This window comes from Eschrichtius robustus, chromosome 2 (assembly GCF_028021215.1).
Source record: "Eschrichtius robustus isolate mEscRob2 chromosome 2, mEscRob2.pri, whole genome shotgun sequence".
Taxonomy (NCBI): domain Eukaryota; kingdom Metazoa; phylum Chordata; class Mammalia; order Artiodactyla; family Eschrichtiidae; genus Eschrichtius; species Eschrichtius robustus.
Genome location: NC_090825.1, coordinates 117,445,433 through 117,459,499, shown reverse-complemented (window position 1 = coordinate 117,459,499; position 14,067 = coordinate 117,445,433).

The following is a 14,067-nucleotide window of genomic DNA, read 5'->3' as shown; positions in this document are numbered from 1 at the left end:
GCAACTAAGAAGTCCGCATGCTGCAACGAAGATCCCATGTGCTGCAACTAAGACCCGGTACAGCCAAAATAAATAAATAAATAAATATTTTTAAAAATAAATAAAATAATGGCTGTCCTAATAAATGGGAGGCTTTTCTCCAAATAGTAGTTCAGGGACCTAAGTCCTTCCATCTTGGGTCTCTGCCACCTTTAATACATGGTTTCCGAGGTCACTTTGATGTGGAAAGAGCATGAAGGATCGTGCATGGGAGTTTCTATCACTTCTGTCCATATTCCACTGACAAAATCTCATCATGTGGTCACATCTAACTATAAGAGAAGTGGGAAAATGTAGTCTAGGTGGGTGTCCATGAGAAAGAGGAAATGGGTTTGGCCACCAGCTAGCCAGTGTCTGGCACAGGAAGGCACAGGAGTGGATGAGATCATTTGGCAAGTCTGGGGCTTGCACCCACTCACTTATCCCCATTTTTACATGCCTACATAGGCACAGGGCAGACAGAAGTGAAGCTAAGCCACTTCTCCCCACCCCAGTCTCATGTTCTTAGAGAGCAACAGGAGATGGTAGGCTCCAACCCATTTTGGTCCCTCCTGAAAGCTGGACAGATCTTCAGGGTGCAATGATCCCTGCAGTAGTTAGTCATGTTGGCTCTGACACTGGCCATCCTTGCCTCTTTCCTGAGGCTGGCTGCCACTCACACTCACTTCATGTTCCTTCACCTCAACAAGCATTTTTTGAGTATCTGCTATGCATTGGGTATACAATGTCCAGTTCTAGAAATGCTGAAATGGACAGGGCAGAGGTCCCTATATTAATTTGTTTATTGTCTGCCTCTCTCACTAGAATGTAAGTGTCTGTGGCTTATCTCGCCTCCCACTGTATCCTCAGCCTCCAGAACAACACCTAGCACATAGTAGGAATTCTAGAAATGATTGTTGAATACATAGACGGTTGAATAAGGCCCTTTGGGAATTTACATCTGTAATGAGTGCTGGGAAAGGGGAAGAACAGGGTTTTATAGGTTGCCCTACAACACAGTGACATATTCTGGTTCAGGAGGTCAAGAGAGGTCTTCCTGGGGAAGAAATTTTTAAGCTTAGGATAAGCGAGTGACAGGCAGATGGAAGAGCATATGCAAAGGCCTGGCATCAAAAGGATGCATGGAGGAACAAAGGAAGTTCAGTGTGGCTAGAGCCTAGAAGGGAGGAGGGAGGGAGTGCCGCAGGATGAGACAGAGGGGCAGGCAGGGACCAGACTGCATATGGCCTTGAGGGACCTTCTAAGTCTCTGTATTCTGTCCTGAGGATGCATCACTCAGCAGCTTCTTTAACATGTAACCATTATATTTCAAGTCATTGTCCAAAAAGGGCAAATTTTTTTACTTTGTTAGTGATTCACACCTCACTGTTTCAATAATGTTTGAACTGGGATTGGAATTAAAGTTCCTGTCTGTCTGACCCTACTTCCCACGCAGAGAGAGCTTCTCTCCTTTTCAGTAAAACAGACACCTAGACTCTTCTTGCTGAAAGGGTGTGGGGAATTGAACAACTGCCTTGATGTGCTCGGTGCTTTTACATAAGACCTCATTTAATTATCACAACAACGCTGGAAGTTTGGCATGATTATTCCCGTTCTACAGATGAGGAAACTGAGTCCTAAAAGAAATGAGAATCTGCAGGAAGGCTCAAATAAAGTGCACCTCTCTAAACTAGAGATGTTGAAGCAAACGCTAGTCTTTATCAGAAAAATAACAACTCTGAGCTGCTCTGACAGGCTGAGAACAGAATTGCAAAGGAGCCAACAGTCTGATGCGTCAGGTTAGACAAGCAGCCAGTCAGAAAGTGTTCATTAACGTCTGGGAACGGCGTTCCAGAAGAATTAAACATGGTCCCAGCCCTCAAGGAGCTCACGGACTACTGGGAGAGACAGACAGGCAAGGGAACTATAGTTTCAGCACTGTGTGAGAAGTTGCTCTCAAGGAGGTGTAAACGGAGAGTTGGGAGAGCACAGGAGCATCGATAAAGTTTACTGGGTACTCAGAGCTGAGTGGGGCAGGGAAGATGCATAGAAGCTGGCAGTTCAGATATTGACCCAATTTCTCTGTTCTTTTAACATCCTTTCATTTACCCCACAAATACTGATGAAGTGCTAATTATGTGCCAAATACTAAGGATAAGGCAATGAACAAATAGACACAGTACCTACTCTCAGACTAGTAGGTAGCCACTTAACAAATAATTACATGGACCCACAGAACTATATAGAATATTTATAGAATATAATAGCATCTGCCTGTGGGAAGAAGAGATGAGAACCAGGGTGTCAGGAGCAGGAAGCTAATTTTCTTTTCCTTTTACAGTTTTCATTTAATATGTGGTTATTGTGTGAATTAATTTTTTTTTAAGGTGGAGTTTAAAAATAATCATGCAAATAAATATACTGTTAAAAACTGTGATAGGGCTTCCCTGGTGGTGCAGTGGTTAAGAATCCGCCTGCCAATGCAGGGGTCACGGGTTCAAGCCCTGGTGTGGGAAGATCCCACATGGTGTGGAGCAACTAGGCCCGTGCACCACAGCTACTGAGCCTGCGCTCTAGAGCCCGCGAGCCACAACTACTGAGCCCGTGTGCCACAACTACTGAAGCCCTCGTGCCTAGAGCCTGAGCTCCACAACAAGAGAAGCCACCGCAATGAGAAGCCAGAGCACCACAATGAAGAGTAGCCCCTTCTCACAGCAACTAGAGAAAGCCCGCACACAGCAACAAAGACCCAATGCAGCCAAAAATAAATTAATTAATTAAAAAAAAAAACTGTGATAAATGCCATGAAGAAAAAGTATAAGGTGCTCTGAGAGAGAATAACAGGGGCAGCTACTTTATTTATTTATTTATTTTAAAAAATTTATTTATTTTATTTATTTTATTTTTGGCTGCATTGGGTCTTCATTGCTGCGCATGGGCTTTCTCTAGTTGCGGAGATCAGGGGACTACTTTTTGTTGTGGTGCACAGGCTTCTCATTGCAGTGCCTTCTCTTGTTGTGGAGCACGAGCTCAGTAGTTGTGGCACATGGGCTCAGTAGTTGTGGCTCGCGGGCTTAGTTGCTCCACAGCATGTAGGATCTTCCTGGACCAGGGCCCGGACCAGGGCTCGAACCCATATCCTCTGCATTGGCAGGCGGATTCTTAACCACTGTGCCACCAGGGAAGCCCCGGGGCAGCTACTTTAAATTGTGGAGTCAGCACAGACAGAGAGAACAGACTTATGGTTGCCAAGGTGGGGGAGAATAGAGGAGGGATGGATTGGGAGTTTGGGGTTAGCAGATGCAAGCTATTATATATAGAATGGATAAACAGCAAGGTCCTACTGTGTAGCACAGGGAGCTATATTCAACATCCTGTGATAAACCATAATGGAAAAGAATATAAAAAAGAATGTATACATAAATTGCGGAGTCAGTTAAATGCCTCTTTATGGAAAGGGCTTTGAAGCTGACACCCATAAGTTTAGTTGTAGGTGATGGGCAGAGTGCAGGTAAGAGTGATCTAGAGGAGAACCAGCACACATAAAGCCTGGAGGAAAGAAAACGCTTGATGTAGTCTAGGAATAGAAGAGAAACTAGTGTGATGAAGCCACTAAAATAAAGGGAAAGATCTCTTTACAACCCCAGTTCTCAGTAAGTTCTATGAAATGCATCCAGCACCTATGCCAGACTCTAAAGATCATGAGGACTGGGAAGGTGTTTATTTTGTTCACTGCTAGAGCAGCACTTAGCATCCTGTAGGTACTTAAATATTTGTTTCATTTATACATGGACAAAGCCAATGTATGGTTAGTTTTTTGTTCAGAAACTAGAAAAATGCCAAGAAGTGGTTGATTTGCACTAATGCTCTTCTGCCCTGAGGATTGGGGATTCACAGAATCTGTCACTGGAGGGTAGAGTCAGGGAAACAAAGTCTGGGCTAAGAGGTGATTTGTCTGAGTGTAAGCTGTGGTCACAATGTAGTAAAACAGAAACTCAGCCGCCTTCTTATTTCCATTGTTCCCTCTATGATTTCTTGGGTTTCAACTTCCTCCCCTTTCCAGGAATTCTCGTTTTCTCTTTGTCATAAACACCTGAAGCGTTTACATCAGAATGGCTTTAAAGTGCCAAGTTTTGACATAATTTTTTTTCTCCCTTCCAGAAAAGCATTTCCATTAACATTTTCTTCTAGAGCTGCAGCTTCTAAGCCTGGTGAGCTTCTAAAAGACGCAGATTCTCTGGGCTTCAGCACAGATCTACTGAATCCACCTCTCCAGGAGGAGGGGCCCAGGTATCAGTGCTTTCAAAGATTGCTGGGGTATTCCCTGGTGGTCCAGTGGTTAGGACTCCATACTTTCACTGTGAGGGTGTGGGTTTGATCCCTAGTGGGAGAACTAAGATCCCGTAAGCCACGCAGCACGGCTGTGTTTACGGAGTACCCAGAATTCCCAATGCATAGTCCAAATCTAAAAGAACACCAGGTTAATCTTGCTTCTAGGGAGCAGAGGCCTAGAGCTTTTTCTATCTCAACTTCTCTTTGTGCCCTGGGATTGAAACCCTTTTCCAAGATCTGTATGTTTAAGTGCAGTCGAGGGTAACTGGGTACAAAAAGGAGTCCCATATTCCCCAGACAAATGGAGCCTTTTGATTCTAAATTCTTCTTTTTGAGACTCAGTATAGTCTTGCCAGGATCCACCCAAGAAAGGCCACAGGGTGGAATGGAAGGAACTCTGGAAGGGAATCCAAGACTCCTGGGCTCTAGTCTTAGCTTGGATACCAATTTGCTATGTTCTTGGCAAGCCACTTCTCCTTTGTGAGCCTCATTTTCTATATTTCTATATTATATTTTTCTACATATTTCTGTATATTTTCTATATTTTCAACTATAAAGTAAGGGGGTAGGCTAGAAGAACTCAAAGATCCCTTCCAGCTCTCTGAGTCTAGGATTTTTTCCTGGAAATTTTATACTAAACTTCAGATGGCAGAACACAATGGAAATAAGTATGTGACAAAATGGATGGACTAATTAGGATCCGTTGCAAAGTTTACCGCCTAATTCTATATGGCTTTCTGTCCTCAGATGCTGATGTTTCAGGATAAGTATTCCTGCTTGTGACTTCTTATGTATTCTACTAATCCCTATGGTTAGAAAGACAAAGACCTATGAGTCACAGAGGCTACTCACCCACAGCCAGCTACCCTTTGCCATCTTCCCAAGCCCAAGCTGACCTTAGCATTTGACCTTAGCTGAGGGGACAAAAGGAAGTGGTAACTTCCACATCCCTATCAACAGTGGCTGCTACAATTTGTCATTAATAAAACAAAGAGATAGTACTTAGTGTCCTGAGCTAGAAAAGCCAAACAACACTAAGTCTTAGATTCAGTCCCCTTGGATGTGACCCTCCACATCCAAATGATCCAAGGACTCCACTGCAAAACAAGACTGTTTCCTTGAAGTCCCTGACCTCCATTATCTCAGGAAGAATAGAGATTCACTATCATGAAGTTCATGTACCTATTGAAATGGAATTGGCCTATTTATTAGGAGAGAGGATTGAAAAAGTTGAAATTTTGGCAACTAAGTTGTAGTGGACACCTATTTTTTTTTTTTTTTTTTTTTCCTATTTGTGATATCCATCACCTCTTCCTTTGATACTTATACTTTACTCTTTGGTAAAGAAGACACTTTTCCCTCAGTCCATGTGCTTTTTGGGTGGGGATGATACCCCTAACCTTCCAGGAATGGCTGTATGACCTGCACCTGGTCAATCAGAGCATTCCATGCCTCTGGCTATTGTGATCATTTCAAAGATGGGCATATGATCAACTTAGGCCCGGAAAATCCAATTCTGGGACTCTTTCTGGAACCGTAAAGGAAAGAAGCCTTGTCTCTTTCCACTTGGAGGCTAAACTGGTCAAATGTAAGTCTGGAATTGCTTGTGGCTACATATGCGAGTTAGTAACAGGTGAATGATGTGTGGTTTCCTGTTTCAACTAAGTTTCCTGCTTACTAGGTGCTACACTCACTCATGTTCTTCTAATTTATAAAAGGAAAAATATTAAAAATTTAAGCTTCTTACAATTTAAAAATCTTTATTTAAAAAATTTGGAGCTGCTAAATGTGGGTGCTCTGGGGAAAAGCTTTAGTCACCACATCCTAGGTACAGCTCTGAGGGTAGAAAAACATTCTTCTGTGTTGATGCTTTTTGGTGCCTATTTAAAAACTGCATGTAGAGTTTTGTCCAGATCTCAACCCAACCCCATTGTATTCTTCTTCCTGTTTTAAAGGACAATGAACTTTTTCCATTTGGGGTGAGCCGGAGCGATAGAGACATGGATTCTCCACTAGGCTTTTGATTTCCCTGACTTTATTGCTTCCCGATTCTTGAGTCTCCTATCCTTGACTCTCACCTCTGGCAGGCCCCACCCCCTCACTTTCTCTGGTGACCAATGGGATAAATATCCCAGTCTTTGTTGTGCTCTGTTACCCAGCTTCATCTCTTAGGCAAGGTTAAATCATCAGATTGATTGAAAATACTCATTTTCTTTGGACTTTTCATAAACAGATTGAATCAAATGTGGCAAGGTGCCTGGGGAAAGCCGCTGACAGTTCCCCCTTAGGACAACTCACTTCCTCTCCTTGTAGTTTACAGTGACTATTTTGTTTGGTAGGCACAGCTAAGGCTCCCCTTCCCCTCCTAGGAATGTCCCAGCCCCAAACCTAACTCAGCCAGCTAGAAGAGCTACTTCAGTTTCTTGGCAAATGTGTTGCTGGGAAGGATCACTCCCTATCCCTGTCCCTAAAGCCCTCACAGAACCATATAAGCCGTACAAATGCCCCACCCCATCCCACCCTACTACTAGGCAGACCATTGTGCGTAATTCATTGTCAGAGGAAACAGATGCAAATTCCCCCTTCCTGAGGTTATCAGGAAGTAGCCCACTTGGGAGAGAGTCTTAAAAACCTTAAATTCTCTTTAATTCAATTTAATGCTCTCAGAGGCTACCCACAGATCCGAGTCTCAGAACTACTTTTTCTCACCATCTTTGGGTGAGGTGACTGAGAGCTTAAAGTGAAGGATCTGGAGACATCCAAGAAAGGATGACAGAGCAAGGGGATGTGTGGGACAGTAGTGAAATAAACCAGAAGGCAGTAGGTTTATTACAGCTACAATTTCAAAATAGTCATGAAAAATACAGTGTTCCAGGTACCAATCTAAATTGTAAATACTCAGTATAGTTGTCCCTTAGTATCCACCAGGGATTGGTTCCTCCGCTCCTGCAGATATCAAAATCTCGGGATTTTCAAGTCCCTTACAGTCAGCCCTTACCTTGAATTTTGCATCCATGGATACAGAGGGCCACCTCTATATATTCACTCATTTAATCCTCACAATGACCCTGTGAGATAGTTACTACATTGCAGCATCCCCATTTTTCATGTGGGGAAATTGAACTACAGAGAAGTATAGTAACTTGCTCAAGGTCCTGTACCTGATACATGATCGGGCTGGGATTTGAATCCAGGCAATCTGGGTCCAGAATTTTTCTTTTAACCATTACACTGCCTCTCTGTAAAGCTCTATAGGTTGGCTGACCAGCTGTCCTGGCCTGCCCAGGACTGAGGGGTTTCCCAGGTCACAGGGCTTTCAGTGCAAAAACTGGTATAGTCTTGGACAAACCCTGATGGTTGATCACCTGTATATAGAAATGTTATCAAAGAGGATGTTTCTGTAGTAAATAAAGTGATGCAAAAGCAGCTGAGATAAGGCAGGGTTAAGAGAGAACTTGCTAAAGACAGGAAAGGAATTCTGAAAAGCAGATGAACACTGGGGCTCTCCTCTCTTCCACTGCCTTAGTTTTGGCCCCTTGCTGTCTGGATGGCTGCTCTAGTTCTGATCTGGTTTCTCATCTTCTTCTCACTCCACCTAAAGCAGCCATGGCAATTTTCTGGAGTGTAAATGTGACCAGTAACTCCCTTGCTTACAGCACTCCATTGTATTTAATGACCATTGCATTGTATTCAATGACCATTGCATTGCATTCAATGAGCTTGACTTGGGAGGCCCTCCACCGTTGGCCCTCATCTCTCTGTCCCTTTCTCTCAGTGGTTGACATGCTTCTGTGCTTCAGGCATACCAAACAATTTGTATTTCTCCAAAGACACTAGGCTCTTGCCTTGGTGGTCTTAGTCTCTTCTAGGAATATTGTTTCTCTTTTCTTTGCCACAAACTCTTATTTTTCCTACAAGACTCCTGGGTTGGGAGCCCCTCCTCTGTGTTCTTCCAACTCCTGGGGTTACATCCTCTACAGCAGAATTTTCATATTCTTTTATAACTCTCTGTTTATCTGTGACCCCCACTGTACTGTGAAATGCTCTTTTATTTTTCTGTAGGTTTGCAATACCTGACACATAATAATAATTAATGTAGATTAGATATAACTGTATATCAGGAACTTTGCATGCATTATCTCATTTAATCCTGATAACAGCCTATGAGATGGGTACTGTTATTATCTCTATTTTACAGTTGAAGAGACAGAAGCCCTGAGAGGTTAAATAATTTTCCTTGGATCTCCCAGCAAGTAAACAGTAGAAACAGGATTTGAAACTAGGTGGTCAGATTCCAAAGTCTATACTCTTAACCACTCTGCTAAACTTTCTCTCAAATGGAATGAACCCTTCAGAGTATCCATCGTAGAAAGTTGTTACAATCAAATAACTTGATGAATGAGAAATGGCTTTGTAAGCTGAAAAGCTCCCATGTCAGAAACTGCTAATTTTCCCCCAGTATCTCTCTTTTATTTCCCTTTCATAATAATATAATTCCTGGTGTTTAGCTAGTCACATAGTTGCCCACAATAATAACTACATTTCCCAGTTTTTCTTGTCACCAGGAATGGCCACGTGATTCTCTCTGGACCAATATGATGCGAACAGAGCTACATTTACAACTTCTGGGATATGCCTTTAAAGGGACAGAGTGAGCCTTCCCTGTCCTTTTCCCCCTCCTTCTAGCTAAGCTATGGACATGGTGGTGATGAGTCATCTTGGATCACATGGATAAGATAGATGGAGCCTGGGAACTCTGGCATTGTAGAACTCACATACTTACCCTGTGTTGCTTATGTCTGGATGATTGTGACAGAGAGAAATGAGCTTCTATCTTGTTTCAGCCACTGCTATTTTGGAACTCTGTTACAGCAGCTGAACCTATACTCTAACTAATATAGTCTATTCACAGGAGGAAAGATTATTCTTTTTTTTTTTTAATTAATTAATTAATTAATTTATTTAATTTATGGCTGTGTTGGGTCTTCGTTTCTGTGCAAGGGCTTTCTCCAGTTGTGGCAAGTGGGGGCCACTCCTCATCGCGGTGCGCGGGCCTCTCACTGTCGCGGCCTCTCTTGTTGTGGAGCACAGGCTCCAGACGCACAGGCTCAGTAATTGTGGCTCACGGGCCTAGCTGCTCTGCGGCATGTGGAATCTTCCCAGACCAGGGCTCGAACCTGTGTCCCCTGCATTGGCAGGCAGACTCTCAACCACTGCACCACCAGGGAAGCCCCGATTATTCTTATTATTCCTGGAGAGTGGCTTTGAGACTGTATGTAGGCTCTATCATAAGAACTAACTTTCTCTTCTCAGTAAAAGACATATCACTTAACAAGTTTGCTCAGGTCAAAAACCTAGACGTCTTTATTTTTCTTCTAAAACAACTTTATTGAGGTATAATTGCATATGATAAACTGAATATATTTAAGTGTACACTTTGATAAGTTCCCACCTAGGAAACCATCTTAATAATTAAGATAGTAAATATATCCATCACCACAAAAGTTATCTAATGCTCCTTTGTAACTCCCTCTTTCCACCTCCACCTTAGCTTCCATCACTCCCAATCTACCTGGCAATCACTGATCTTCTTTCTGTCACTTTAGATTTATTTGCATATTCTAGAACTTTAGACATGGAATCATACAGCATGTTACTCTTTCTCGTCTGGTTTCTTTCACTCAGCATACTTATTTGGAGATTACAAATCATCTTTTAAAAAAATATTTATTTATTTAAGCTGCGCCAGGTCTTGGTTGCAGCACACAGGATCTTTAGTTGTGGCATGCATGTGGGATCTAGTTCCCTGACCAGGGATCGAACCCAGGCTCCCTGCATTGGGGGCACAGAGCCTTACCCACTGGACAACCAGGGAAGTCCCTACAAATCATCTTTGATTCCTCTCTTTATTTCATGGCCACCCCCGTACCCCCAATCCATTCCTTCATTGAGTTCAGTAACCTCTACCTGAATCCATCTACTTCTGTTTACCTCCATTGTCATCATCCTCGCCCAGACCATCAGCATCTGTCTCATGTACGAGTGGAGTAGTCTCCTAACTGGTCTCTTTGCTTCAACACTTGCTCCTTCCAATCTAGTCTCCACCTAGAACCCACAATGGTCTCCTTAAAATAGAACCATATCAATCTCTTCAGATCATATCAATCCCCTGCTTGAAATTATTCAATGGCTTCCAATCACACTCAGAATAACATTCTGGGACTTCCCTGATGGCACAGTGGTTAAGAATCTGCCTGCCAATGCAGGGGACACGGGTTCAAGCCCTGGTCCGGGAAGATCACCCATGCTGCGGAGCAACTAAGCCCGTGCGCCACGACTACTGAGCCTGCGCTCTAGAGCCCGCGAGCCAAAACTACTGAGCCTCTGTGCTGCAATTACTGAAGCCCATGCGCCTAGAGCCCGTGCTCCGCAACAAGAGAAGCCACTGTAATGAGAAGCCCACGCACTGCAATGAGGAGTAGCCCCCACTCGACACAACTAGAGAAAGCCTGCGTGCAGCAACGAAGACCCAAGGCAGCCAAAAAAAAAAAGAAAAAAAGAATAACATTCTGATCCCTGACTGTAGCTTACAAGGTCTTTCATGGTCTGGCCCCCTGTCCAACTCGCTGATGTCACCGCCTTCTACCATTCTCCCCATCCAGCCACACTGATGTCTTCCTTTTGTTCTTCAAATATACCAAGCCTGCTCCCATCCTAAACCCTTTGCTCTTGCTGTTCCTTCTGTCTGGAATGCTCTTTCCCCAGCTCTTTGCATAGCTGTCTAATTCTCATTTTCAGGTCTCATCTCAAATGTTCTGGCCTTCCAGAGAGCTTCCCACACCTAAGTGGCCTCCACCCAGTCAGTATCTAACCACATTGCTATTTTCTTCTTAATAATACTTATTAATATATGAAATTATTTGTTTGCATGTTTTTTAAAAATAAATTTGTTTATTCTAGCTATTGGAACATACAATCTTTTTTAAAAAAATATTTATTTATTTATTTGGCTGTGCCAGGTCTTAGTTGTAGCATGCGGGACCTTTGCTGCCGTGTGCAGGATCTTTGTTTTTAGTTGTGGCATGTGGGATCTAGTTCCCTGAGCAGGGATCGAACCTGGGCCCCCTGTATTGGGAAAGCAGAGTCTTAGCCACTGGACCACCAGGGAAGTCCCTGCATGTTTATTGTTTGTCTTTCCCCACTGGAATGTGTGCTCCATGAGGTCAGGGAATTTGTCTCTTGTTAATTGTTATATCCCAAGGCCCTAGATTAGTGCCTAACAGATGTTCAATAAATATTTGTTGAATGAATAAGTAAGTGTATTGTGCATGGATTAGCAGAGCCGAAGGGTAATAGAGGATCACCTTTTAAATTCCACGACTGTGGACTGTTTGAACCTCAGAAGGAGTATATCCTTGTAGTAGTGAAGCTTTCAGTGTGAAGTCTGTTTTTGTTTTTTTTTCTTTTTAAATAAAAATAATAGAAGCAAGCACAACATGGTTATTCTCCAGGCAAGTGTCCAAGGGCTGCAAACTCTTTAGGGCTTTCGTAGACAGTCTTTTCCTTCCATTTTAGAAGCTCTGGAGAGAGAAAGGAAATATTTATTTTGAAGGCCCAAATAAAAGGGAGATATAGAAACATATTACAGGGACTTCCCTGGTGGCACAGCAGGTAAGACTCCGTGCTCCCAATGCAGGGGGCCCGGGTTTGATCCCTGGCCAGGGAACTAGATTCCACATGCATGCCGCTACTAAGGAGCCCACGTGCCGCAACTAAGGAGCCTGCCTGCCACGACTAGGACCCGGCACGATCAAATAAATAAATAAATAAATATTAAAAAAAAAAAAGGAAACATATTACAGTGGCTGCCAGTCCATAAACATATAACACATTCTGCCAACTTTATGCTCAGGGCAAAGTTTATTTTTCCCTAAATTTGCTTCACTCATGTGGTGTCAAGAATCACCCTAAAAATTGGTCTGGAACTCATGTCTCTCACAGGGCTCTGGTAGAAGTGAATGTGGAAGAATTCCCTGGTGGTCCAGTGGTTAGAACTTGATGCGTTCACTGCTGAGGGCCCAGGTTCAATCCCTGGTCAGGGAACTAAAATCCCACAAGCCGTGCGGTGCAGTCAAAAAAAAAAAAAAAAAGAAGTGAATGTGAGATGTTTTCATCGTCCAGGACATGCTAGACACTGAAGTTAGGAACTTAATCAAAAACTTATGAGTCAAATGAGAAAATTAAGTCTCTTAAGAAAGACCAGCAGACGCCCCCAGTGGAAGAATTCACACCCAAAAAACTTCAGGTGATAAAACATTGTAAAGAAATTTAAAAATAATTATGTTCATTATGTTCTAATTATTTTCACTATTAGGCAAGAACATATCACTGCATATCATTATGAAAAAGAAAAGAACATGTAGATTTGAAAGAAGAACAAATACATTTTTTCATTTGTTTAATGTGGTGAAATATACATAATATAACATTTACTATTGTAATCATTTTTAAGTGTACAGTTCAGTGGTATTAAAAACATTCATAATGTTGTGTTACCATCACCACTTTCCATCTCCAGAACTCTTTTCATCTTGTAAAACTGAAACTCTATGCCTATTAAACAAGAATACCCCTTTCTGTCCCTTCCCCCTGGCTCCTGGCAACACCATTCTACTTTCTGTCTTTATGATTTTGACTACTCTAAGTCCCTCATATAAATGGTATCATACGGCATTTGTCTTTTTGTGACTGGTTTATTTCACTTAGTGTATGTCCTCAAGGTTCATCCGTGTTGTAGCATTAGAATTCTAAGTAGGATTAGAATTTCATTCCTTTTAAAGGCTGAATGCTATTCCATTTTATGTATATACCAGCGGTCCCCAACATTTTTGGCACCAGGGACTGGTTTCATGGAAGACAATTTTTCCACGGACTGGGTGGGGTGGGGTGGGGGGATGGTTCAGGCAGTCGTGTGAGCGATGGGGAGAGGCAGATGAAGCTTTGCTTGGTCCTCGGCCCGGGGGTTGGGGACCCCTGATTTTTACCACATTTTGTTTATACATTCATTCACTGATGGACACTTGGATTGCTAGTAAGTCTAATACGAAAAAAAATTTGTTTAAGATAGAAAGCGCCTTGAAAAAGGAATAGATGTAGTGTTGAGAGTCTGAGGAGAGATTATTTATGGTCTGTGTGATGAGTGATGGAAAAAATAAAAAAATACGTAAAGGAGGATGTGGCCCATTTGCTGGACCTTGAAAGACAAACACAACGATGCTAACTACATGAACTTAACTACAACTATTTATCGTGTACCTACTGTGTGCATTGTGTTATGCTCGGAGCTTTTCATCCTGATCTTATTTATTCCTCAGAATAACCCTGTTAGGGTTATTCTCATATTAAACGAGGAGACAAACTCTATTGCTATACAACTAGTATAGGAACCAGACATACCTAGGCTCAAGGTAGACCAAACCTTGAATACAGATCTATGTAGTTCCAAATTCCCTGCCCTTTCTTCTCCCCCACAGATTTTTAGAGTAGGTAAGACATATATTTCTTTCACGTCCAAAAGTCCAATTACTAGTCACTCTTCTGGTTCAAACACCAGGTACTTTATAGCAGATTCTCAAAATGTGGTTTGCAGACCACTTGCACCAGGTCATAAGGGGAGTTTGCAAAAGTGCAAATTTCTGGGCCCCATCGCAAAGATTC